Here is a 27,164-nt window from a genome sequence, read left to right as displayed (position 1 = left end):
TCTAGTTTTGCCTCCTCATTTATTGATCTCCAGTCAAACAGATAAAATTGGGAGGAATTACTCTCCAAAAAGATTTTAGGACCTCTGGGAGGAATTACTCTCCAAAAAGATTTTAGGACCTCTAGTTTGAGGAATTTCCCATCAACCTGCTGGCAAAAGCCTATGGACCCCAGTTTAGGATAATGTTTTGCCAACTAGAAAAACTAACCTATAACCTGTGAATGACTAGAGCTGAACAAATTAGTCTATAAGACTGGAGAATAAGGCATCATACAGAAGTTTAATTTCAAAGTGAAGGAAATAGCTTGCAAGCAAGGTGGTGAACTAGACACATGTACTGGAACCCCATCCCATCCCATCATGAGAGGATTGGCTTTAGTGTGGCTAATCCTTGATTAATATACTTGTGCCCAAACAGTATAGTGTAGTAATAGGAGTGAAGCACAATAGCAACCGTGTAGTTACAAAAAGTACATTCATAGTAGGGTTTCATGTCTGGGCCTGCTGGTTCCAGAAGGTGAAGACAAAGGATTGTTGTTCAGGGCACAACTTACTTCTGGACCTTAGCCCTGGAAAACAGCATGCCTCCTAATAGTATCATGATAGTTTTTAAAGAGCTAGAATTATAAATTATATTGAAATAGTTATAAATGTTTTTTAAGTTTGTGATATAATTTATGCTCCCTGAAATTTCTCTGTAGACCTTAAAGAGACTATAGAAGGACCATTTTCTTAGAGCTAAGATATTACAACCTTCCAAGAAAGAGAAATAGAGCCAGAAACAGTCATCAAAGGGGTTATTGGAAAAGTAAAGGCTAGTCTCTATTGGTATATTGTAGTAACTCTCTAGCACCTTGGGCTATCAGGTAATCTTTTTTTTTTGGTTTTTGCAAGGCAGTGGGGTTAAGTGACTTTCCCAAGGTCACACAGCTAGGTAATTATTAAGTGTCTGAAGTCACATTTGAACTGAGGTCTTCCTGAATCCAGGGCCAGTGCTCTATCCATTGCACCATCTAGCTGCCCCCATTATTAGGTAATCTTGAGGCCATCCTTACTGTATTCTATGATCAACATATTTGAATCACCAAAGGAATGCAAGTCTTCTCTATTGCAAACTGCTAGGGAGGAATAATCAGGGTGCATAATGTTGATTGTAATGATAAATTTCAAAGGTTTGTGCCTAAAACTGTTATTATATATCCAACACCAGTAAGATTTATATTATTGGGTTAATCTGGTGAAAACTGAAACAATAGTTTTATTCTTAATGCCTAGGTATTGAAATATTTACTGGAAATTTATATATCAACTGTTTCATATAAGCTCAAATTTGACTGGATTGAACATACTGGAGAAGTAGCAAAGGTAACCATTTAAGTGTTTAGTTACTACAAAGACACAAATATGTAGAAAGACAATGTGCTGTAGGACAAGAGAGCACTGGATCAGGAATGAGAAGACCTGAATTTGTCAATAGGTCTCCTCCTTATCTGTAGGCAAAATGATATAGTGTTATTTTTATTACCTACCTTTGCAAGAGCAATGTGATGAATGAAAGATGAAATATTTGTTTAAGTTTTTTGGAACTATAAAATGCAATAAAATATAAACCATTAAGGAGGAAACAGAAGCTATAATTAAGCTTTCATCTGATTTTTTTTTAATTTTATTTTTTAATGTGTTTTCATTCCTAAAGGGAGCTTCCAGTTTGGAAATTCTCCCTATCAATGTAGTTTGACAACTATTGTACAGCTTTTAGTTGTAGAGAGCTATCTCGGCCACTTTGAAGTTAAGTGACTTGTACTTGATGGATTGAATATGTCAGATGCAGGATGTGTATCTGATCTGAAGGTCATAGCCAGGTTTTTTCAGTTCTTGGACAGATCCCTAAACACATGGTCAGACTACTTCCCCTGGCCTAATTATAGTTTTAATTAGATCATTAGGTAGATTTTCTCATGCCATTTAATTTAAATTTTTTATCATGATAAATCATTATGCTACAAGAGACAGCTTAAAGAGCAGATGAAGAGTTGGGATGAAGAACTGGTCTGGAAGTTAAGAAATCTCAGGTTCAAGACTTGTTTCTGCCACATACTGGCTATATGATTTTGGGCATATCTTTTAATCTACTTAATATCTCAATGCACCTTGAAACATTTAGACTATTAAGTTGCAGAGAAGGTGCTATAATTGCTAGAAGAAATTTTTCAATGGAAACTCCTTCCTTGGATGAAATCACAGGTCTGGTCAAAAACCCTTTTTGCCTGTCCTGGAGTCAGAGGTGTACATGTTGGAGAATGTTGGAGAATACTATAGTCATAATCTCTTCCATTGTCATTAAACTGCCAATATAGCAAAGTTCTGGGTAGCTCTTGGAGAATATAAAATGTTCACTGCCCCTTTTAATGTTGGGTCAACAGTATTAGGGTCTGAAGTCTCAGATTACTGCTGCTCAGTGTCTACTGTAACCTTTTAGTCAAGAGCACAATGGATCCTGCATGCCTCCAAGTGAGGCATTTCCCCAAATGTCTATTTTAATTATGGCCCCGAGTAAAGTTATCTGATTTAAGTGATGTAAAATTTACTTAAATTGTTGCATCCTTGTACCACATGGCTATGATTTCAACTAATTCCCTAGTTAAATGGAAAATAAATTAGTGAGTCAAACAAGAAATATGCTAAACAAAAGCACTGAACATATGGACATGGTAGTATAATTCTATATCCTAAGTTCTAAGTTTCAGATGATCTGTATTCAAATATTATACCCAAATATTTGTTTAATTGTTATAATTTAACATCATTTATCCAAAGAAGTAGACTAGCTAATTTTGTGTCACTTTAGATACTAGACTTGTGGGAAATCTGTATTTTAAATTCATCATCTGTAAAATGGGAATAACAATATCCATGCTGTCTAACAGAGGTTAAACCAATAAATGATAATATAAAGATTCTTGGGAAAGAATATAATGATGAATATATGAAGCTTTAAAAAGATAATTGTAAAAAAGGTAATTGAAAAAAAGCAAATCATTTTCTGAGTCCAAGCAACAATGAATAAAAATGTAAATTAGGAACAATTCAAATGATTTTATGTTAACAGCTTGGAATATTCTATAATAGAGCTAGAACTAGCACAAGGTAAGTGGGGTTGAATCCCAGATATTGACATCCCAAGGTGGGGAGGTAGCTCTCCTCCTTTCCCATTACCCCTTGTCAGCCTGGTCTACTGGACACCTCCACCAGATCTCTATGGTCATCATACTCTTCTCTAATGGGGTCTTTCCATGAGAATGGGACAGACTGCCCTTTTCTGTTCAAGTCATTTGACTTAGGTACCTTTACCACACAAGTCAATCAGGATCAATGAGTGGAGTGGATTAGTTGCTAAGATGACTTACTGATGGCTACCATGACTTCCTCTGTTCTTAATAGCCCCTCTCTAATAGCAAACCTCACCATCCACAATGTACTATTACTACTTTTTCTACCCTCTAAAAGCTTCTTCTATTGTGGAAAGACGAATGACTCTAGAGTCAGTGGAATTGAATTTGAAATCTTGTTCTCTTATTTATTGCCTCTGTGACCTGGACAAATCAGTTCTCTATATTTCAGTTTCCTCATCTATAAAATGAAAATCCTTTAAGGTCCCTTGTAGCTCTAAACTGGTGGCCTTATGACCAGAGATTTCCTTTTCTCATCTTTCTTCCTTCTTCTGATGCTCACCGAAATGTGAATTTTCTCCTGAAGACCCTGTCACCTCTTGTCATCCTCTCCAAGGCATATCAATCCTCTTAAATACAAAAGATCATGAAAAGGAGGCAACACAAACTGTTACAGTGAGCTCTCCCACTCAACTCTGACCTAAGGCCACCAAGATGCTTCAGTAATCAATACAGGTGAATCAGTCCAGGCCTGCAATGGAACAGGTCAAAGCTTCAGTGCCAGTTATCATTGGGGTCAAGTTGGTGAGAGGCTGCTGCACTTCCAACCTGGACAAAATATGGAGTCAGAATAAAACAAAACAAAATAGGAGGAGAAACAGGAGGAGGAGAAGGAGGAGAAGAAAAAAAGGAGAAAAAAGAAATTTCAGAAAATTTTTTTCTCATTATCTGAAAGTATATTCTTCTCTTATTCTTCTATGGTTACTATAATTTTCTCACTATAAATTTATGACCATGTGGAACTATTTTCTTTACTTCTCAGAAGTTAAGGACAATAAAGATTAAAGAATGCATCATTTACAAAATGTGCAGAGATATATATTATGAAATGCCCACATAAAAATAATAATCACTTCAAAAGATCACCCCACCACCACCAAAGACCTCCTGAAATGGTGCAGTGACTGCAAAGAATTTTCCATAGCTTGTTTACTTTCTAAAACGCAAAAATTAGTGAACTGGTATTTTGGCATCTAAAACACTGATAAGGGACTTCAAAAGCAAAAGACTCAGTGTTCTGACCTCTTGAACTTAACTTTGACATTCATAAGCATATAACTATGCATGAATGATTCAAACTTTCTCTGAGGTCTTAGATAATATTAAACATTACCTAATTTGTTGAAATATTCTGAAGGGATTCCAGTTTTTAAAAAAATCAGACAAATATTGAGTACCTAACACATGTATGATAGACACATAAAAAATTCATATGCATATATAGAGGAGACCTGCTCCCTGCCCTCAGAGTTCTCACAAGTTAGATGTTCAAACAAGTCATGGAGTCCTTCTTATACCTTACTTCCCTACATGTACTCTCTGACAGCTACTCATCAGTCCAGTGATACTGGCTGTTCCTCTCCAGCCATTCTCTTTGACTGTCCTCCAGGCTCTTCTTTCTACACCCTGACTACTTGCTTCCTTTAAATACCAACAAAAATCCCATCTTTTACATGAAGCCTCCCTCAACTCTTCTAAATTGTAAGGCTTCTCTATTAATTAGCTTCCTTTATATTTGTCTTCCCTATTAAGATGGTAAATTCCTTGAGGTTAGGGACTATCTTTTGCATTCTTTTGTATCCCTCACCATTTAGCATAATGTCTGGTGTTTAATAAACATTGATTGATTAGACTGTCAAAGAGCAGTTTGGACAATTATAACCCTTAGGGAGCTAAAGATCACTAAGTCCACTAAAGTCCACTAATGGTAAAGTGATTGTGGAAGGCTTTCTGGAAGACTTGAGATTTAAGTTGGCTGGCCCTTAATGATAAGTGGTATAAAGAAAAGAAATGGGTATAGTGAAAGGTATTATTGCAGTGGGAGGGACAAAGGCAAAAAAGCATATGATTAATTTAAGGACAATGAACTCTGTCTAGTCAATGTGGAGTGTAGAACAGATGAGAGTAAAAGAAAGAGACTGACAGACAGAAACAGAGACAGAGAGATAGAGACAGACAGAGAGAGAGAGAGAGACAGACAGACAGAGAGGGGTACTTAAATGTCTTAGAGAGTTGCTTTAGGTAGAGAGGTTAAGTGATTTGACATCAATCAGTTTATGGCAAAAGATGAGACAACCCAAGTTTTTGAAACCCCATGATCAACCATTTTTTAGGCAGTTTAAATTCTGCCTCAGTTGTGTGATCTAGGACAAATCATTAAAACTTTTTCAGCCTCAGTTTCCTCATGTGCAAATTAGGAAAAAATAATAGCTTTGGTAAGCTTTGTAAACCCGAAATACCTATAAAATGCTATTATTATAATTTTATAATGTTGCAAATCCTGCCACCCTTTATTTTTCAGGGCTAGTTTTAATTCTTCCTAATTTTCTTCCCTTCTCTTTTTTCCTTTTCCTCTCTTCCCTTCTCTAGTCCAAGCGTAATGATAAGAATTCCATCCTTAGAATTTAGTCACATCTCCTAGCAAAGCAGAATTGTGGAGGGGGTGTAAAGGAGAACAACCTTCAAACAGCAGCTGCCGATAAGCTACCATAATTCTCATCAGACTCTGTATGCTTGTCCTGGACTCAGTTCAAGTCTAGCCCTTGATCTATTACCATTGTAACTACTTGGCCACCATGACATGAATAGCAGTTAAAAGGTAATGAAGAACCAACTGTTACAGATGATGGAGTCAAAGTTAACTAAGCAGACAATGTCCTAACAAAAGGCTTTCAGTTAATTGGTATGCTGACACACCTGTACATCTTGTCATAGGATCTATGTTATCATCGATTCACACACAGCTCTAGCTTCTCATATAACTCACTCTTGCTTTAGCATACTATACAAGGTTATTGGTCTTATTCTAGAGAGTTTCAGGTCAGAATTGTTTCATTTCAGCCTCCCAGCACTCCATAACTGTCCTTTTGATAATTCCTCTTCTAGGGAAGATGTTAAATGTAGACTACCAAAAAGTTATTTGTGTTATTTTTTTCCCTTTTCTAGTTTTTTCTGAACAAGGGAAGCAAGTGATAATTTCTACATCTCATTCATACTCCTCTAGCCTCTTGAGATTTCCCAAAAATGTTCATTTCCTCTTCCTCCATGAAATGTTCCACAATAAAAATATAAAATGCTAGTCTAATACTCTGGCTAGTGAGACATTGCTAAACAGAAGGCAGAGAGACTGGCAATCTTTGCCAATCCATCTTCTTTACCTACTATCAGGTTTTGCTCAAGCTTCATTGCTCTCTGGGTGACGAATTTTGCAACATGAGAACCTAAGTTTCCCAGTGCTCCACCACTACCCAGAATCCAGAATTCCAAGAAACATTTCTATTTTTGTCTCTAATCTCAGGAATCATTTTCTTCAAAGAGGGAGCCAAAGTAAAAAGGTTATCAGGAGTATAAACTTGAACTAGGTATGGAATAACACCTTTATTTATATATAGAATAAATGATCATAGAATGATTATAACGATCATGAAATGATTATAATGATTTGAAAGACTAATATGTAAACCTCATCGACACCTTTACAACAAAGCTGCTCAATAACTATTTCACATTTTACCTTCCCAAAGAACAAGCCTGACCAATGCCAAGAGGGCTTTTTCTTTCTGGTGGTTTTTCTCTGTGTGGGTAACTACCTCTCTAGAAGTCTGCTACTGCCTCTGTTGCACTACAAGTGGTCCATTGCCCAGAAAGTGGGTAATACGTCAAGACTTGTGAGATCTCACAAAGCCTCATGCCATAAGAAAGAAGACACAAACAGGAGGTGTTCTTAAATCAGATTCAGACTTCCCTCAGAGGCCATAAGCTCATGTTGCTAATACAGGAGTGCAAAAGACACTTCAAAACTAGCAGGAAGAAGATGAGGAGGTGGCAATTGCTCCTTTAATATAAAGTACCAGTTCAGCAAACGGTAAAAAAAAAAAGTGTCATGGCATGATATGAAGCAATTAGAGCATAGCTATATCTCCTCTGGAATCATACATCTCTAAGGGAATGCTACATTTCCTGCATGTTCTGCTGATAGTATGCTAGACTTTGGCTTTTCTGACCCAAGATGTGAGGTTAGATCCCTAGAAAGAAAGAAAGAACTCACTGGAAAATGGAAAAAAGTAATGGGATCCAAGGAAGGAGGAAAATGAATATAAGACTAGAAAAAAAATGAGGTTTGACAATTTAAGAAAAAAAAATTTTGAATTAAAAACTCCCTTTCCCAAAGGAGAGATACTAAGAAAAATAATAAAAAAATTCTGATTCTTTCTGTTTGAAGCTGATCCTTTGGATTTATTAAAGGTAATTAATGGTTAAGGATATTAGGTGCTAAAAATATATAATTATCATCATGTTTTGGGTGATTAAAAATTTCTGAATTTTTCTTTAAAAAAGTAATTTAAACATTAGCAAATAAAATGAAATAAATCACAAATCCTTGACTATATAGTTAAAAATCCCTCAAGGCTAATGCTTTTCCTATTACTGGAACTAAACTATATTGATCAGTCATGTATCTTGGCTGACTGGGTTCCCTACAGATTTGTATTATATAATTTTAGTTAGGCCCTCACTGCCACAGGGAAAACCTATTATTATTCCCTAATTGGTTTTTATATTTTCAAACTTTGTTTTCCAAACTTTCACTTCATTCCTAAATCCTTGGAACATTCCATCTGCCTTATCTCAGTCCTCCATATCATCAGAGGACCTGTCTCATTTTTTATTAAGGAAATAGGTAGCTCTTTATCTCATCTTTGACATCATCCTCAATATAGATGCAGTCCTTCTCAAGAAAGCCAAAAACTTTACTTGTATTATTGATCAAATTCCCTCCCACCTATTCCAGAAGATTGCACCCTCATAATCATTTCCTCTCTGTTTAGTCTTCAGTCTATCTATTGACTACTACCCTGATGGCTGCATCCTTTCTCATCATTATCCTGACTTCTGACTTTATCATTCAATTAAAATTGTTTTTTGCAAAGTTACATTTTTTAATTGTCAAACCCAAAGGCTTTTTTTCAGTTATTAGTCTTCTTGAATTCTTTGCATCATTTGACATCCTTGGCCATCCTCTCCTGGTTACTCTCTCCTATCTATTTTCCCTATGAAGCCATTTTTCAGTGTCTTTGATGAATCATCAAGTCCCACATCTTAAGAATGGATATATCTCAAGATTGTAACCTGGACTGCCTTTTCTTCTCTCATATTTTGTAACACACTAGTGATCATAGGATCAATTATCACCATTATGTAGATGATATTAAATCTTTGTATCTAGATTTAGTCTCTCTCCACTTGTGCACTGACAACGTCCTCCTGGACATTTCCCACTGGATGTCCCATACACATCTCTAACTCAAACTATAGCAGAATTAGCTATCTACCCCCTAAAAATCATTCTCTTCTACCATTACCCTTGTAGTCATTCAGATTCAGCACGTTAGATTCATCTTCAACTACTCATTGTGACTCACTCTTCAATGCAATCAGTTTCCATGGCTGTCAATTTGCCTCCAAATGATTACTCCCATTATATATACAACATAGTGAAAACAATGCTTTAGGGTTATATAATATAACATAAGATAATATAATACCATATACTATTTATAAGATTTATAAGATTCATTATATTGATATTATATTGGTTAATATAATACATTTGTAATCAATTGACATACATGTTTCATGTAATATGTATGTTATATACACAATATTCATATATACAATATGTATGTACATATAATATGCAATATAATATAATTATATAACATCTAATAAATATAATTAACATAATAGCATATACTAGTATATATTTATATTGATTGTATACAATATTATAGTTTGTGCTATATATTATAGTATATTTTCTATATATTATAGCATAATTATTGCTATATATTTATTTGTTATATATTATAGCAAATATATATTTACACATAAATATATAAATATACTTATTATTTTATATATTTATTGTATTTATTTATATATTTACTTATTAATATATGTTTATATATATTAGAGCTATAGTTTGTGTTATATATTATAACATAATATATATTGTGATATTTTTTATAATATATTGTGCTATATGATATATTATGATATATTCCTAAAATATATTTTATATAATGCATTATATATATATATATATAATATATAAAACACAGTTTTCATTATATTGTTACTCTCCTACTCATAAAAGCTCTAGGTGACTTCTAGGATAAAATGCAGTTTTTATTGCATTAGTACTTAAAGCTTTCCATCAGTTGGCTCTAGTCTCTTTTCCCAGTCTTATTATATACTACTCTCCTTTACATATGAGTATTTCAGCCAAATGATTTACTTGTTGATGGTTTGTTCTTGTCCTTCTTTATTGAAGAAGACCAAAATTACATCATGATGTTTGAGACAAATTACAGTGCATCAGACTGTGGCTGATTAGATCAATATGAAATCGGAATTCTCTATCCTCCAGTTGGGAGGTTGGACACAAATAGTCCATATGAACACCTAGAGAGGGTACTCTAAACTTACGTATATCTCATTTCCTTCAAGCTGCTTCAATTTTGGCTTCTTTGTAGAGTGCAGCACCCTTACTGATGAGGGCATGCCATGCTGGTGGTCCTGTGCCAGTGTCTCCCATGCTGTACAATCAATTCTAAAGTTCTACAATAAGACCTTCAGGGTATATCAGTATTGCTTCTTCTGATCCATTTGTGAGTTCTCCACAAAATAGTTTTTTTGGCAAGCATACATCTGGCATTCTAACAACATGTCCAGTCCACCATAGTTGCACTCTCTGTCATAATGTTGGAATGCTAGACAGTTTAGTTTGAGAAAGGACTTCAGTGTCTGGTATCTTTTCCTGCCAGGTGATCTTCAGAATCTTCCTAAGAAATTTAGATGGAAGTGATTCAGTTTCCTGTCATGGTGCTAGTAAACTGTCCAGGTTTCACAAGCATATATAGCAATGAGGTCAGCAGAATGGCTCTGTAGATCTTCAGTTTGGTATCCAGTATAACACCTTTTCTCCTTTCAAAACCTCCCAAATATTGAGCAAGCTCTGGCGATTAGTGTTTCAACCTCATTGTGAATATGTACCTCCTTGGAAAGGATACTGCCAAGGTAAGTGAACTTGTCCATAGCACTCATAACTTCTCCATTTACTGTAATCAATGGATCCACATATGGATGGTGTGGTTCTGGCTGTTTTCTTGGTGTTTAATGGTTAAACCAAAATTGGCACAAACAGAAGAGAATTAATCCATATGTTGTTGCATCTCAGCTTCAGAGGCTGTATCAAGTGCATGATCATCTGCAAATAGAAGATCATGCACCAACACTCCTTCCAGTTTGGTCTTATCTTGGAGCCTTTTCAAGTGGAAGAATTTGCCATCAGTGTGGTAGTTAACCTTGAGGCTATGTTCATCTTCAGTGAAGGCATTTGATAACATGGCTGAAAACATTATGCTAAAAAGTATGGGAATAAGGATACATCCTTGTTATACTCCATTGGTGACTGGTAAATCTCAAGAATTTCTTAACTATTTAGAATGTAGTAATGCAAGCCATCATGGAATTGACATTTATATTACTGATGAATTTCTCCAGGCAACCAAATTTTGACATAATTTTCCAAAAACCCTCACAACCAATGGTATCAAAGGCCTTGGTCAGATCTAAAATGTTACATACAGTCCTCTGTTCTGCTCTTGACATTTTTCCTGGAGTTGTTGGGCAGGAAACATCATATCAACCATTCCTCTACCCTTTCTGAAGCCACACTAGGTCTCATGGAGCTGACCATCTTCCTGGTGAAGGATCAGCCTATTGAGAAGGACTCTGGCAAGAGTCTTACCAACAATGACTAAAAGAGAAATATCCATGTGATTGTCACAGGAAAATCTATTCCCTTTACCTTATAGAGATGGATGATGGAGGCATCCTTGAACTCTTTTGGGATAACCTCTTTATGCCATATAATCTGAAAATTTCAGTTAGCTTTTGGATGAGCAATGGACCCCCACCACCACCACCTTGTGATTTCAGCTGGAATAGAATCAACTCCAGGTGCTCTGTCACTTGAAAGGAGCCTAATGACATTCAAAATCTCTTCTTCAGTTGGAATTTCAGCTAGGAACAGATGGACTTCAACTTGAGATAAATGATCAATGATTTTTGCATTGATTGATAAATACTTTGGAAGTGTTCAAGCCATCTCTCTAGGATCAATTCTAAATTTCTATCCCTATCATTAATCAATATGAATCCATCAGCACTGAGTACTTGAGATGCACCATTTGTCTTTGGCTCATAAATAACCTTCAGGGCATCATAAAAGCATTTTGATTTGCTATTGTCTGCATAAAATTTTCTTCTTAATTGAGTCAGAGTCCTGCATCTCTCTAAGCTCCATTTTTACTTTACTTTTGATGGAATTAAATGCTGCCTTCTTAGAAATGGATGAATTATCCTGCTGGTAAACCCTGAGGAGTTCTTGTTTCTCATTTATCAGCTTCTGTATTTCCCCATGATTTTCATCAAACCAGTCTTGGTGTTTGTGAGTAAGTAAAATGCGGTGCAGTATACCAGATTTCTGAAAGCTACCCACTCCTTTTCTGCTCCTCTGTTGCCAAATGTGTATTAGCTCAGTTTTCCCTCCAAATTAGCAGCAACCTGTAACCACTCAGAGAGATATTCTAATCTCTTGACATTAATTCTTCCAGTATTCATTTTGCCTTGTGGTGCCACTTTGGTTGAATATAAATATTTAGTTTAGAGAGGATAAGTCTGATCAGTCCAGCACTCTTCACCACACATTGCCTTTTTCACACTCACATCCTGTCTGTCTCTTCTCCTTACAATCACATAGTCTTAGATATATCAACTTCTTGTTATTCATTTATAATATACCATTTTTCAAATCCTTTTTATAACTTGTCCCAAGGCATAAAACTCAGTCCTTCTTGATCTATAAGTGTTCAAACCCTAAACTTCCTTTAAAACTCAACTTAAATTTTACTTTTTATATGACACCTTCCCTGATTGGCCCATTCTCTAGTATCTCTTTAAGAAAAAATATTTTGTATCTGCTTTGCTTTCATCCCAAATCCTAAACAAAAAAGACCATAGGCTCAAATGGACCAGGTATACTTCTGAAGGTTTACTCCCAAGAGAGTCTATTTCTTTCTCTTTGACTTTTGATCTCACTCATTTTACTATGAGAAAATATTGCATGAATTTTAGATATAGCTTGAGTCTAACTGTCAAAATGTGGTAAGAGCAACTCCACATCCCACACGAGAACTCTGAAAAATATGGGTAGTACATGTGAGATAGTCTCTACTTCCCCCACCGAATTTAAATTTAAATTGCCTATTACACTGTAAGGATACAGACAATTTTGGGAAACAGTTAAACATTTGTTATTCATCTATTTCAATACTAGGGAAACAATTCACAATAAATAGCTGAGTTGGCAAGTTCCAGACTCTTAATCTCAGTGTTCTACTTCCCTCTCTCCATGGTGTGAAATGTGTTGGGGAAATTTCTCAGTCTGCAATGTGTTGGGAAAAATTCCCAGGGAGAACCTCAGCTACCAGCTGGATCCATTGACTAGAGGTCATGATTTGATTAGCCAAACTGAAAATGGAAATATTTATTGGTTCACTTAGAAAGACTGCTTGCTGATAGTAGCTCTGGATTCAGCTTCATAGGATACATATTTATTTTACTGTAACTTTCCAGTCTTGCTCAGAGTATACAGGCAATCTTCAGCATTCTGTGGCAACCAAAGATTGATAAGTAAAGCATTTCCCAGGAGAGAGAGGGATAAAGAAAAGGGGACAATTAACCAAAAGAAAAAGAGGGATTTCCTGAAAATATATGCTGTGTAGTATAAGGAAACACATTCTATTCAAGGGTAGCAAAGAAAAAGTAATCAAATAGTTTTATAATTATTAAAGAAGTACATTTTACTCTAGTACAAGAAGGCTGATTTAGCGATTTTAGACAAAGTCATAAATGACTTTCATCCAAAGATAACAAAGAATTTTTATACCAGCGATGAGACCATCTTTCTTTCCATGTACCACATAATATGTTATAATTTATTGTGTGAGTCCTGTAGTTCAGTTTCAGAATGACATCCTCCTTCTTCTACAAAAAACATACTGCTAAGGAATAGTCATGCTATAGAAGGCCAATACATGAACAGTAGAGGAACTGTCCAACTTTGGGGTACTTTCTAACTTGTCTGGAAAGTCCATTCTCATGAACTTTAGTGTCTGACTTCTTATAAAGAAAACAGAATAATAGGAAGAAATTTCCCCTCTCAGAATTATCATTTGAGACCACTACACTATACATTAGGATCCCTGACAGCCCATTTTAACTTAGAAAATTATATAGATAGATAGATGGATGGATAGATAGATAGATATAGATATTATGCTTTATTGTATTTTTATTTTAGTAAATATTTTTCAATTGCATTTTAATCTGGTTCAGGCTACCCTAATTTAACATCTCCAGTCTACAGCATTGCAAAAATGTCTGTAAGGGAACAATAAAACTTGAAAAGATCTTAATTTAAGGTCAAAGAAACCCATTGCATTCTGGGCCATCAGATATTTTGACTTGTTTCACACTATACTTACTATAGAGGAGAGAGAGCAAAAAATAGTGACTTTATAGCTCTGCTTCACTTAATTTCAGTTCAATCCCAAGTGAAGACATGACCCTCATGATTCATCTCTTCAGGAATGAGAGATGAACAAGAGATTTAAAAAGACTATAATGAAATGTGTCTCCCATCGCTTGGCAAAGATAATATATGAAAGATTCAGAATGGAACATGAATTCTGAGACATGGTTGGTATATTAATTTGTTTTTGCTGAACTTTATAGATTAGTTGTGGGCAATAGAAGAGAGTCAGATTAGCATTTAGGAATAAGCATGAATCTCAAAAGCATCATAAAAAATTTTTAATGCACAGAAAAATTAAAAAAAATGAAGGGAACACAATTTGTTACCACCTTGCTAAATTGAAGATTATAGATAATGCACACATATACACTATGCAGATACATATATACATATATGCATATTTGTAAGCATACATATCTTTTCCACATGATTTTCTTCATCTTTTTTGTAACACTGGAACTGATGCATCAATTCTACTCTATGGCGCTGTGTTTGTAGGGTAATCATGAAAGAAAATGAAATATATTTTTCAAGCCCTTAAACCAAATGAGTTCAAGATTCTTTGATTTCATTGTCAATCTAGATCATCACAGGTATACTTTGGAGGTGAATATGTTTGTTTAGTCAAGGTTATGCAGATGCCACTGAAACTGATGCAAGTTACTTAGGTTTTTTGGTTTCTATTCTTTATCCAAGCTGTTTCCCTGACAAATTTTGTAATCAAGGTAAAGATTTTAACATTTTTTCAGTCTCTAAGCCATAAACCAGTATTATTTCTTTGGAGGCAGTATCTGTAGCACATGACAGTGGGAGCTATGAGGAAAATAATTTGCCATTCAGAAGATCTGGTTCTGCCTTATCTGTGTGACCTTGGGAAAGTCACTTGATCTTCCTAACCTAAGTTTCCTGAACTTTAAAATTGAAGGGTTGGAAAGAGCAATTTCTAAGATCTCTTCCCTTCTAAATCTTATGCATTCAGTTAATTGAAGCTCAATTCTAATCCAATTATTTTAAAAGTCTGTTATAATTATTTTGGCTTTTCTTAGAGTTCTAGGATGATATATTCATACAAAACACAACTATCTTCAAAAAGCAAGTGTGTGGGGTGACATCTCTCCCACCCTCTTCTAAGTATCTATGTTTCAATCAAGATACTAAAACAATGACTCCAATAAAGCCATAAGTAGTTCTGGGGAGATTTATTTCCTTAGTTAATTCTTGGCACAACTTCCACTTTGATTTTAGCAATGCTTCAGGTATTTATCTCCTTGGAGATAGTGTCACAGACTAGCTTTATTCTGATGTCCTTCAATGTACTCAGCAAAACAATTTTCTTTTTTTAAACAGCAAATACAAAACCAGAGATGTAATTGTCTTTTCCATTCCCTTGAAGATGCCAAAACAAAAACCCCCTTCCTCACTTATGGCTGTTGGAATTCTTCACAGCTTTTTTAATAGAAGGGAGAGAGTGATGCTTATAGATATGCAAAGCAATTGAATGTCAGATGTGGAGATATTCTGAGTGACATTCTGTCTCTGTCTCTTTTGTCTCTCTATCTCTGTCTGTGACACACACACAGACACACACACAAACAGAACTTTCAGCACTTTCCACACAGGATGTACCTGGACTAGTTAAGAGAAAATGTGCAAACTCTAAGTACCTGATGCATTGTATGTCTATCTGTCTCGAAATGATGAATTTCATCATTTCCTGGATATTTTCTGATTTCTCTTGTTTAACTGCCATTGTCCCTTCATCCCATATAAAGTACAGAATGTCTTTGTCATTGAAATATGGGCCTTGACCTCTCACACAGATGCTATAGCCATAAAAATCATTATTGAATGTTCACAAATGATATCCATTTTGTTGACAGACCATAGTACAGTGAATAAAAAATTAATCTGGGCCTTACTTAGGTTGCGAGATGAAAGAAAAGATGGTTTTGTTTTTAGTTACAGGACTAATACAAAGCAGTTCCAAAAATTTATTTCTGTGAATATTTCGAAAATACACAGACTAATTTGGGTCAATTTTCTGTGACCCAAATACAAAATGCACATTATAATTACAATGTAATGTGACTAGAATGAAAAATGAGGTTTATTTTTTAAAGTATGCTATTTTTTCCCTTGATAGATTTAGATTATGTTGCAATCTTTGGGTTGCATTGGGAGCAGATATATGGCCTTGGGCAAGTCCTATAAACTCTTAGTGCACCCTAGTCAGCACTCTAAGCCTATAAATTGTAGAAAAGAGAATTTCCTCATTTGAAAGAGTTGTGTGTACAGTCTTCTGCTTGTGAAGAATCATTCTTTGACCTGGGAATGCAGGTGTAAAAAGAAAATAGAAATTTATTAAAAGAAGGTACAATACAAATGAAAGTGATAGAAATATTAAGAAAAGATTAAAGAAAAAAGTCACGTGGATTGCTAATTAATCTTGGCAGGCCAGCTGCCATTCTCAGCAGAAGTCTGGGGGGAGGGGGAGGCAGCAACAGGGCCTGGTTTAACCACATGGTGATGCCCATAGTGCTCCACGTGGATTAAGAAAGAGTAGGAGAAAGCCCCATCCTTATGAATGGGAGGCTGAGAGAAGCAAGAGAGCTTGAATGGGCAGTGCTTTCTGTTATATATCCCTCTATAGCAGGTGGTGCTTGGGGAGTGGTCTTATACTTTGGACCAGGTATCCTCCAATGGCAAGCCATATACTGGTCCTTCCTGTCTCAACATATTGAGCCAGCCCCAGGGCAAGGTGAAGTGAAAGGGGACCAGATACAAACAACAGTGTCCAGGGAAGGCAGGATCTTGAGAGCAGGAAACTCCACCCATTTAACAGGATTTTACAGCATCTAAGATCACAGATTCTGTTTCTGCTACATTCATAATTCTCTACATCATTTCCCTGCATCAAAAGTTGCCTATATCATTTAATTCACAGGTCCAGTCCTTAATCCTGTCCCTGGGAATAAATAGGAGTGGGGAACAGAAAATAATGTAAAACAGGTATACATGGGAATGTTTCTAACTTATTCTACTGGCATATCTCCATACCCAATTGATTTTATTTTTAATCAAAAACCTGTTTTTCCTTTTGGCTTTACTTTTTGTTCAGCACTTGCACACCATCAGTTAGAAATAATGCAACTTAACTAGTTTTGTTTTGTTTTTAGTTTTTGCAAGGCAATGGGGTTAAGTGGCTTGCCCAATGCCACACAGCTAGGCAATTATTAAGTGTCTGAGACTGGATTTGAACTCAGGTACTCCTGACTCCAGGGCAGTGCTCTATCCACTGCGCCACCTAGATGCCCCAACTTAACTAGTTGTTGATGCTTAATCATTTCAGTTGTCTGACACTTCTTTGTTTCCTTGAAAGTTTTCTTGGCAAAGATACTAAAGGTGTTTGTCATTTCTTTCTTCAGCTCATTTTATTTAACAGAAGAGGAAACTGAGCCAGCCAACACGACTAAATAACTTGCTCAGGGTGACATAACTAATGATTATCTGAGACAGGATTTGAAATCCCAAAGATGACACTTCCTTGCTCCAGGCCCAACACTATCCACTACCATCACCTATTTGCCCTAACTACTAGTTACCAAGGATAATTATATAAAAAAAAACAAGCTAACATCTTCCTATCTTCATTCTTGGTCAACTACTCTGACCCTGCTTGCCCACCTTGCTTCCCTCTCCTCATGCCTTCTCTTCACCTACTGGGTCTTATATCCTGGCCTCTCAATTCCTTACTATAATTCACCTGTGAGAATATTTTGAACTGCTTCCCCCAGACATGTTTTGAAATCCTTGACCTGAGTACAAAGTATCCATTTCTGTTGGCTTCTGCCCCTCCAATATCTTCCTCATCTATGTCTACCATCTCTATCAATACTGCCCCCATTTTGCCTTCTTTTTAGGGAATGTCCTGAGCCAGTTCACTTTCATTCCCCTTCCTGTCAGGTTTCTACTTTTCTGAACCTCATCACTGATGCATTCTTCACCTTCTCATCTCCAGGTCCCCCCCCCTCCACTCCGTGTTGTTTTCCACCATTAGAATGTAAGCTCCTTGAGGGTAGGCTCTGTCATTTTTTCTCTCTAGAATTGGTATTCTCAGTGCTTAACAGTGTCTGCCACTTGAAAAGCCCTTCATAAATATTTGTTGCCTCCCTATTCCAGTACCAGATTTCAATCCTACCCATCTGACCAACTGTAACGGCCTCCTAACCTGTTGCCTTGCCTTTACTCTTTCCCTTACATTCAAACATATATATGAAAACACACATATACATTGTATATACATATGAAAACAGACTATATGTGTATATAATTTAAAACAACCAACATGCCTTTCCTGAAAGTAGTATAGGTAATATTCAGAATAGTCAGGGGAATAACAGCTGCAGCATGTCCAAAATAGCAGTAGATCAAATGTATTACTAATTTCACCCTTCACCCAGAGTCTTAAATGAGACCTGTAAGTAAATGAACCCTAGTAATATGCTTCTCTGTAAGACAAGAGTCCTGGTGGAAGTGAAATCTCCCTATCCCTTTACCTCCCAGAAATTCTATAAAGAACTTTCCTACAAAGATATATTCCTCTCTCTCTCTTAAGTCTTTTGGGTCATGGTGCTCCTCAAATATTTAAAGAAACAATTCTACTTCTTCTTGTAAAAGATTCACACCGTCAAAGCAGTGCTTTAATTCTGGCCCTAAATGACAAAAGCAGAAAGTTACCATTGTCCACTGGGTTTTCAGTGTCCTTCATTAAAGTAATTGGTTGTCTAACTTTAATTCCCAAAGGATAAGCATACACAACCCAGAATCGACTCTAAAAAGAGAAATTAATTGGCTTCATTGTTATCTCTTTCATCAGAGGACAAAAACATTTAGGTGCATTTTAGTCCAGGGTTTATGATAACACTCATCTTATCATGAAACTGCTATGGTCCTAGAATACAATCATTTTATCACCTTTCTGGCAAAAAAAAATGTGATTCCCTGTTTCTTCTATGTTAAGGTGCAAATTCCTTGGCTTCCTTCAAGGCTCTTCTGAGAATAGTCATGCTCTACAGTAATTCTTTCTGGGTTTCCCATTATTATGTTCTTTCCCTCCCAAATTATATTTAATTTTTTTAATTAGTATAGATCAATTTTATGTCCTTTCCACCACCTTTTACCCAATGGGGAAAATTCTGTAAGAAATATTCCTAATCAAGCAAAACAAATTCCCACATTGGTCATGTCCAACAGATAAGTCTTATTCTTACTCATCACTGATGATGTTTGTCCTTCATTCTGGAAAAAGAACATATCAGGGGAGATGATATGATGACAAGCACGTGAGTTTGATTTGAGGGAGGGAGTGCTGTGCTAAGTCACCAGTCTCACTTTCTCCTTCAAAGCCATCTTGGTCCAATGGATAGATATAAATCAAGATGACTGGAGATGGACCCAGATGTGAGAAAATCAGGGTTAAGTGACTTGTCCAAGGTCACACAGCTAGTAAGAGTCTGAGGTTGGATTCAAACTCCTGTTCTTCTCACTCCATGGTCAGTGTTCTAACCACTGCACCACCTAGTTGCCCCTTACTCATCACCTCTGTTTTGGAAGATGAATTGTATGTTTCTTCATCAGTCTTCTGAAAATGTGTTTGATCATTGTTCATCACAGTTTTTAAGTTTTACAAAGTTATCTATGCAATATTGTTGTTGTTATTGTGTCAGTTCTTTGGTTTTAACCTATATAAAATTTTGTGACCCACCCTACTGTCTTAATTCAAGGAGATGAGGAATACCAAAGTCCTGTACAAATAAAGATATCAATCTTTCCTATCACTTATTTTTGCTTGAGAAAAGCACTTAGCTCCTGCTCCTAGCTCTGGTGTCAGGGAGGAGGAGGATTCAGCCCTTGATTTCTACATTCCCTAAGGCAAAAACTTGGGATATAGGCACAATGGATGAACCATTATTCAAGTCCCTGGACCACAGCCCAGGCTTCTAAGGACACAGCCAGCTTAGATGAGAGATGCAGCATCCCTTGGAGGAAAGGCAGCACTAGAATGGGACAGGCAGAGAAAGTGAAGCAAGTCAGCTTTGTGAGGGGTAGTCAGAAGGAAATGACCCCAGGACAGTCTGCTGTACTCAGGGATCAATGTGGTTCAGAAGGAAGGGTTCTAATAGGATGCTTTCCTGGGTCAAACTGAACCAGACACTGGGAGCTTGGGGGTAGGTCAAGTTTCAGGATTGGTGGTGACACCCTGGAAGGAACACAGGAAGAAATTAGTGTCTAGTCTAGAAGAAGACTCAGTTTAAGAGGGGAAAAATAATGATCCTTCAGTCATCTTTTATCCCTTGGGAATAGTCATTTATGAGAGTTTGGGTTTCTAAGCAGATGAATCTACTATTTTCATTTTGAGGTTTTGGCTCTTCCTTTGCCCTCATCATCATCTGGGAAGACTTTTAAACCTCATTCTCCAGGGCAGCTTCTTCTGCTAATTTAACCAAATTTATTTCTAATGGGTCAAGGTCAAGGTCCTCTTGTTGGGCAATGAGTATTTTCTGACTTTTCCAAATTACTGTGGGCTAAGTGGTCCTTAAGGAGTTCCTTTGACTCATTAGCAGTAGGTGGCTTGTCACATTGAAGAGGAACCAAACTCAATCACAGTCAGTTTTTTTTAATTAGTCCAAAGTTTTCCTCAAGTCCTCAGAAAGGAGGTGATGCAGTTAGAGCCCTTCTTCACAGCATACCAAGGATTCACCGAGGGTTGGTATGGGTTGTTAGGGAAGCACTTTGTACATCCTGAGAGCTTTTCATGGCTGCTTATCCTCCTTGCATGTCTACCTTTACCCAACTCTTACCTGTGGCTCCAAGAAGCTACTGTAGCATGTGCAGTGGCCATACCTCAGTAAAACTCTCTCAGCAGATAGGCTAAAGCAGGTTGAGAGCAAACCACAAAGCTCAAAACCACTGGTGAGTCGGGGGCGGGGGGTGTCTTCCGCCAGTGGAATGGGCAGATGAGAACAATTTGTTCATTGGCTTTGAAGGCAGCTGACACAGGAGCTGTGGAATGCTTACAACTTGGTCAGATCATCCAAGGTCATCGTCCATGTCCTCTTATCTTACCATTGGACTTAAATGACTCTGGAAGTCCATAAAGCTAATGACTTTGTGCAACTCTGCTTCACTTTAAATGCATTACAAGGGGAAATCAAGACATCAGCCACAATGCCACTGGTCCTATTCACTAACAAAGAACAAATAACAAAACCCTAGGATTCAAGGGAAGATAGGCTGGGGGGATAGGACTCTATATGAGCAACAATAATAAGCTATATTTAATTCTCTGCTTCATTTCTTGCCATATCCTAGCAAATTTATTTGAGGAGTTAATCTAGAAGGTTTGGGCTAGAAAATGCTTTTTTATTTCTTTTTAAATATATATATATATATATATATATATATATATATATATATATATATATAGAGAGAGAGAGAGAGAGAGAGAGAGAGAGAGAGAGAGAGAGAGAGAGAAGTCAGTAAAATTTCCCTTTCCAAACTCAAGGATCTCAAATACAGAAAGGTCACCCTGAGGGTAATTCAATAGAGACCAGTGGGAACAGAGTGTTCCTACATTAATTCAAATCTATTACTTAGGGTTTTCTTTTTAACTTGGCTGTCTATAATTATTTTGATATTTTTCTCTCTGTGCAATTCAGACATGAAAATCAATGTCAAGTTTTAATTTTAGTTTATGTTTATATGATAATCACAATTCTTTTATTAATCCTAAATATTGATCTAAATAATATTGTGTTTTGTAAATAAAATGTTTCCAAGATCAAGGGAAGAAAATGAGCTAAGTCCATAGACTATCTGAGCAAGATAAGGAGACTGGATGGATTTATAGTAGGTTTTAAGACCATAACAAACATTGGAGAAAGATAAAAATAGAATTCATAGATGAGCAAGGAGATAAAAAGACAGAGGTTCTAGTGATCACTAACAAAGTAGTTAATGAACAGGAGAATCTGAAAACATGCAAGAATTACATATGCAATCTATCCTGAATATCAATTTATAATCAGTAAAGACTAAAGATCACCAGGGCATGATCTCTGCAATTAAAGATACAGCATGATTATGTTTATTTTCTGTTAGTACTATAACATATATAGGACAATTGTAAAAATTTATGGTTAAGGGAACAAGACTTGTTCCAGACTGATTCTTTCCCTCTATAGGTAACAATCAACAAAGAATGAAATTGAGCCAACTAGCATTTTTATCTACATGATTTACAAATGACACAAAATCAGAAGAGTTAGCTTCCAGCTATTCCTGCATGACAGATTGAGGATTCACAATGATAATGAGAAGTTAGAACACTGAGGGAGAATATAATAAATTTAAATTATTAGGTTTAAACTTAAAATCTTAGTTTTTGGTTTAAAAAAATCAATTTCCCAAGTGTTATAGATCAACGATTAGGTCTTCCAAAAAAGGAAGGACATGAATGTATATCCTTTCCACCCATCTTCATTTCTCCTTTTTGAACTCAAAGAGTTTAAACAGGGTCTTAAGCAGCTGTTGCTGTAGTGTCATTTTACCATCGGCTGGATAAGCAGTAAAAAAAAAAAAAAAACTGGCAAAAGCATAGTCATACTCTCTTTTGGTGTGAATCTATGACTGGTCTCCAAAATTAAGATCTTATTTTGAACCCTATAAATTGCTTCTTTTGCCAACGATTCATCTGGTGATTGGAAATGTGTCCATATGGAAGATTGACTTACAAAAGATCTTGTTGGTACATCTAAGAAAGAAGAAAAATGACAGTAAAAATAATAATAACTAAATGGAGAGAGAGGGAGACAGAAAAAGATAGACAATGACAGAGTCCCAAAGAGAAAGAAAGAGAGCAGGGGAGAGGGAGCCAAAGTAGGAGAAGGAAGGAGAGGGAGACATAAGAGACTAGGGGAAAGAAGTGAGGAAAAGTAAACAAACTAACATAGTATAGATTTATCTTTGAGGAATGGTCCTATAAATTTTCCATTCTATATTGAGTAGCAAAATCCTTGATCTAATGATTCTGTCCCTATTGGAACCAACTGGGAGAATGGTGCAACTCCATTCAGGATAAGAGGTCAAGTAGTATTTCTGGAGTATGGGTAATTCACAAAAAGACCTTCTAATATCAAATGATCAACAAGGATTAATTTAGTACTCATTGTATGCCAGGCACCCATTATATGCCAAGTCAGAAATGAAATAACCTTGGTACAGTAAGGAATTTAGATAGTTTAGATGAGTTTACAATTCATTAGGGAAGATGATAAACACCTGGGGGAAAATGTTATATTTAAGAGTTAGAGTCTTGGGTCTTTTCTTAGTTCAAAGGTAAACTAGGTAATTCTTTTCTCTTTTCATTTGCTTAAGATGGGACCTTTTATTTATGTCTTATAGCTATTTGATCTTTTGTTGGTGTATGGTGTGAGATTCTTTTTTTAAAATCTAAACTTAATTTTGGTCAGACTACTTGCCAATTTTCCCAGTGTTTTTTGTCAAATACATAGTTTATCAAATACAGGTTACTGTGTTTGTTTATTTCTATATGTTGTGTACTTAATTACTAATATCTCACTGTCTCTTTCTCAATCAGTATAAAATAAAATAAAATATAAAAGAAAGAGCTAAAGGGTCAGAAGTTGTCACAGACAGCATTCTTCCCATATTAAAACTGTGTCCGAATGACGCTAGTGATGCTAATTCCTGCAGAACATCTCCTTTAAAAGTGACTCTTCTATATCTATCTATTCTACCCAGACAAAATGTCAAATGAGATCAAGGTACACAGGTTTAACTACATTTTGTTCTACTTTGGTAATTCAAGCAGCAAAGAAATTCACTTGTAAACAAAGTTATTTTAGCTGTTTTCATTCTTTGGGGAGAAATTATTTATATTATATTCCTAATTTAACATTTCAAAAGATTTTTTTAAATTTGTTCAATGGCAAGGGGGAAGCTAGGTGGCATAGTGGAGAGTGTATTGGCCTTGGGAGTCAGGAGGACCTGACTCCAAATTTGAACAGCCACTTGATACTTACTAGGATGAATGACCCTGGGCAAGTCACTCCATGAAAAAGTATATTATCAATGACAATATTTATTCCATTGGCACAGATTGTAGCCCCTCCATGTCTGTCCATGGTTTGACACAGACAAAATAGAATATATATAATCATAAAGGGAATAAACTTCTGATAAAAAACAACTTTTGAAATTACAAAGTCTGTTTTTCAGATTATAGTTTAATTGATAAGCCTATGTTCGAAGTCTTTCTGGCTTTTTAGAGTTTAACTCATTTGGCACAGACTTCAACAACCCACAGTCACATCCACAGTAAGATGAGGCTTCTGGTTAGGACTTTGATGATGATACTGAAAACAAAAATTTGAACTTTCTACTTCAGTTGATCTGTAATCCCACAGAGGATTATTATATCTTAATTCAGCCTCATGTCTCATCCCATGTGGTTCTTATCTATGCTACCGGATATATCATTCTTTGAAATTATGTTCAATAGGGATTTTTAAAAAAAGAATAAAGGGAGACTTGCATCTATAGACTAGTGTTTTTGTTTTGTTTTGTTTTGACTTTACTCCCTGGCAAAATTACTGAATGAATTATTGAAGGAATAGTTAAAGGACTTTTATTAAAAAGAAGAAAATCACAAAGAGGCATAGTGGCTTTTATTCCTTTTTTTGAAGGAAGAGAAGAGAGATGCAATATACAGCTTTAAGCAAAACATTTGCTGAAACCTCTTAGGCTAACCTATAAACAAGATAGGATAATAACATGGCTTGGTGGATTTAGACTTGGACCAGACCCAAAGAGTAGCCATTAATGGTTCAGTATCAGTTGGGAAGGAGATCCCCAGTGCCAGGATTCAGTGATGTGTACTTAGCCTTGGCTTAACATTATTATCAGTAATTGGATAAAGGTTTTGATGACATGCTTATAAAATTTTCAGATGACACAAAGCTCAAATGAAAAATAGACATGAGGGGCAGCTAGGTGGATAGAGCACCGGCCCTGGAGTCAGGAGTACCTGGGTTCGAATCCAGTCTCAGACACTTAATAATTACCTAGCTGTGTGGCCTTGGGCAAGCCACTTAACCCCATTTGCTTTTCAAAAACCTAAAAAAGTAATAGACATGAAGGATGTCAGAGTTAGAACAAAAAGAAAGAATAAAATTGGAGGTGTTTAGCTTGGAAAATATTGGTTTAGGGGAAAGCATTAGAGTTGTCTCCAAATAATTTAAAAGCTCACATATGGAATATGAGTTAGATAGGCTCATAAAAACTGGATCTATTTAGACTTCAAGGGGTAAAATCAGTAGGATGAGAGAAAGTTACAGTCTATCAGACTTTAGCTCAATTTTAGAAAACAAAACACAAACTTCCTAAACAAAAAAGTCTGAAAAGTTGAATGTGTTACTTGAAAAAAGAATAATGAATTTTCCATTACTAGAAATCTTTAATTTAAGACTGGAAGACTTGTCAGAAATTTTGTGAAGGAAATTCTTGGCCAGGTAATTGGTTGAATTGGATGATCTCCAAGATCCTTTCCAACTTGAAATTCCATAACATTTCAAAATCTTATCCTTTCTTACTTGGCTATTCTAATTGCTTTCTGTCTCTTTTCCACGATATCTTATCTTTAATCCATGGCTCACATTTTGCTCAATGCATTTTTTAAGGTACTTCAATCATATCACCCTTCTCAAAAAAACTTCCACATTCCTACTGAAAATAGAAATCTCTGACTGATACTCAAGGTCCTACTCTATATCCCATGTTGATCAAATTCTTCCAAACTCTTCTCTCAAAAGTCTTCCCCTACACTTTCATAAAAAAAAAAGTTTATAATAGTTTTGAATCTTGGTTTAAATTTTCCTACCTATGCAGAATACCTCATAATTTCTTTTTCTAGCCTAAGGAAGTCTAAATACAATATTGGCCATTGAAGGTTTTTTTTAAGAAATATTCAGCCGAGTATAATTGGGGATACCCTTAACTGCAAGGCATTTTGCAGAAGTTGAGGCAGATCAAATGGCAGATCTTGTAATATTCTCCTGACTGACACTAGGCCTTTATACAAGAGCAGATGCATCTTATCAACTTAACCTCATTTTTTTAACTAATATAATTAAACATTATCTTAATATATTATGCAGCTCTTTCAATCTTGATAGCAAATCCCCTTGAGCCTAACATGTGTGAGCATGAACACAGACCACTTTTCTCTTTGGATTCAGATATCCATTATATAATTATAGAAATATGTGTTCAGAGAAAAGAACATTGAAAAAAGGACTTTTTGTGGGGTATGTTGTTCCTTTCTTTTTGGATAGGGAGCATTTCTCCCTGTCTATATTTTCTTTCTCTTTGCAGGACCACCTACTATTAGACCATGACTTTCTCAAACATATGGTGATTTCTTGACTGAAAAATCTGGCCTATGTCCAAAATCATATAGTGGAAGCAAATTAAACACAGATCCTGTCTAACTAGCATAGAATCACAAAGTTATAAAAAATCTAATAAATCACAGATAACAACTTTACCTTGTATTTAACTCCATTTAATCCTTGCTGAGACAAGAGATATAACTTCCCTTGGTAACTAACATACTGCAATATCTCAAAATCTTTAAAGAGGAAATTTTTTCTGTGTATGCTAAATTAGTACAGCTGTCTTTAAATGTGCCTTTAGTGGACATAGTTAACAATTAATTCATTCAGGCATTTGCTGTGTATAAATAGCACCATACTACCATCCATCAAAATTGTCCTTCAAATAATTGGAGGTCATTGTGCAATTGAATTCCCTTCAATTTTTCCTTCTTCAAGTGAAATCATAAAATTTATTACATTATCCTCAAGATACCGATTTCTCTAATCTTTTTGCTTTTATTATTCCCCTTAGACATCCTCTAAATTTTTCATCTGGTGTAAAGTAAATTGAATGCAATATTTTAATCAAGCCTAGTG

General features: G+C 35.8%; 1 long non-coding RNA gene across 1 annotated transcript in view; it reads right to left on the bottom strand.

Moving 5' to 3' along the window:
* Window positions 1–3,573: 3,573 nt before the first annotated feature.
* LOC141497336 (uncharacterized) overlaps window positions 3,574–27,164 on the bottom strand; it is a 70,883-nt gene continuing 47,292 nt past the window's right edge. The window contains exon 3 of the long non-coding RNA XR_012471298.1: window positions 3,574–3,998. This is a non-coding gene — a long non-coding RNA (uncharacterized LOC141497336). The remainder of the gene's footprint in view (window positions 3,999–27,164) is intronic.

This window comes from Macrotis lagotis, chromosome X, assembly GCF_037893015.1.
Source record: "Macrotis lagotis isolate mMagLag1 chromosome X, bilby.v1.9.chrom.fasta, whole genome shotgun sequence".
Lineage (NCBI taxonomy): Eukaryota > Metazoa > Chordata > Mammalia > Peramelemorphia > Peramelidae > Macrotis > Macrotis lagotis.
Note: the sequence above shows the minus strand (reverse complement) of the source record. Positions and strands in the feature narration are given on the sequence as shown.